Genomic DNA, 2,118 nt, shown 5'->3' with positions numbered 1-2,118 from the left:
GGAATGTGGCACCCAGATTGGAGGAAGATTCATCAACAACCTGTGTTATTTAGATGACACAACCCTGCTTGCTGAAACTGAGGAGGACCAGAGGTGCTTGCTACAGAAGGTCAATGACTGCAGCCTTCAATAAGGATTGAAGCTCAGCATTAAGAAAACAAAGATTCTCACCACTGGGCCAATTGGCAGCATCATTATGGATGGTGAAGAGATTGAGATTGTTAACAGTTTTAGTTTGCTCAGTTCCACAATCAACACCCTTGATACCAGCAACCAGAAAATCAAGAGACGAATTGGATTGGGAAAGTCAACTGTCAGGGACATCTCCAGAGTACTGAAGAGCAGCGACATCAGGGTGGAGACTAAGGTGCACCTGATCCAGACCATAGTCTTTGCAATTGTGTGTTATGCATCAGAGAGCTGGACAATGACTAGGGATGATAGAAAGATGCCTTTGGGCTGTGGTGCTGGAGAAAAGTATTGAATATACCATGGACTGCTAAGAGAACAAATAGGTTTGTCCTGGAGAGGGTGAAACCAGGCTGCTCCTTGTAGGGAAGGATTCTGAAGCTTCGTCTGACATACTTTGGGCATGTTGCAAGGAGAGACCAGTCCTTTGAGAGGGACAACATATTTGAGAGAGTGGAGGGACAGTGCAGGAGACGAAGACCCTCAGTGAGATGGATCAATTCAGTGATTGGGGTGATGGGTGTAGGTGTGTCAGAGATAGTGAGGTTGGCATAGGATAGAGTAGGTTTTAGGGCTGTTGTACATAGATAGGGTCACCATGAGTTGCAAGTGCCTCAATGGCACATTAACAACAATAGATCATTAAGAGAAGAAATACAAATCTCTAATAAGAATCTTGGGGTAGGAAATGGGAGTAAATAGTAACCAAAGACTTCTTTGAGAACCCAACAAATGGTGGATGATGCCAGTGCAGTGGGAGGGCCTGGGGGACGTGACATGGGAGCTCACAGTGGTTTCCCATGGAAGCTTCAGCAGTGATCTGTGGAGGTCGGGGTCGTGTGAGGGGCCATGGAGTTCAAGGAGGTAAAGCTGAAGACAAGGAGTGGCTACTGGTCACCAAGCTGGACCTCTGGTCAAAGATATGAAAATCAAATCCTTGGAGTTCTAACTCTTCACTGCCCATCTGAGTCTGAGATCATTGACTTCTTCCCGCAGATGTCCCTCAAGTCCGAGGTCTTGAAAATTATGCCCGTGCAGAAGCAGATACATGCTGGCCAGCTGACCAGGTTCAAGGCATTCGTCGCCATTAGAGACTATAATGCCCATGTTGGCTTGGGCATTAAGTGCTGCAAAGAGGTAGCGTACTGTCATCTGTGAGGCCATTATCCTGTCCAAGCTCTCCATTGTCCCTGTGCTGCATGGCTACTGCGGGAACAAGAAAGGCAAGCCTCACACCGTTCCCTGCAAGTTAACCTGGGCGCTGTGGCTCTGTGCTGGTGTGTCTCATCCCTGCACTTTGAGGCAGTGGAATCGTCTCACTGCTGCTGATGTTTGTAACTGTCGACTGCTACACTTCAGCAAAGGGCTGCACAGCTACCCTGGGCAACTTCACCAAGGCCACCTTTAATGCCATCTCCAAGACCTAAAGCTAATTGACCCCAGACCTCTGGAAAGAGACTGTGTTCACAAAGTCTCCCTACAAGGAATTGTCAGACCATTTTGTAAATACCCACACCAGAGTCTCTGTGCAGAGGATCCAGGCTCCAGCTGTGGCCACCACATAGTGATTTTTTTTTAATTGAGATGTTCATGAAAGTTTACAGAGAACTTGGATTTCCATTAATTCATTGTTGCACATTTTCTTCCCTATACATAGTGACTTTTGTATAACAGAAATAAAGTTAATTAAATTTAAAAAAGTAACCAAAAGTTCACAAATTAAAACTGTAATAAGATACAGTCTTTCCTTTGTCATATTGGCAAGTAATAATAATAATAATAATAAATAAATACACAAGGATGACCAGGTGATAATGTCATACTTGCAGTATGTAAATTGGCATATGCTTTGCAAAAAGCTTGTGTGACATTAAAATGTTCCTGACTTTTGACCCAGTAGCCCTATCAAGGAATTTATCTTAAGGAAAT

The 2,118-nt window shown here is 44.6% G+C and overlaps 1 pseudogene; it reads left to right on the top strand.

Annotated features, from left to right (window-relative positions):
- Positions 1-1,025: 1,025 nt before the first annotated feature.
- On the top strand, positions 1,026-1,754 carry LOC102845299 (annotated as a pseudogene).
- Positions 1,755-2,118: the final 364 nt, after the last annotated feature.

The sequence above is a fragment of the Elephantulus edwardii genome, unplaced genomic scaffold (assembly GCF_000299155.1).
Source record: "Elephantulus edwardii isolate Elephantulus edwardi_28Jun2011 unplaced genomic scaffold, EleEdw1.0 scaffold00066, whole genome shotgun sequence".
NCBI classification, from domain to species: Eukaryota; Metazoa; Chordata; class Mammalia; order Macroscelidea; family Macroscelididae; genus Elephantulus; species Elephantulus edwardii.
This window is presented reverse-complemented; position numbering and strand designations above follow the sequence as displayed.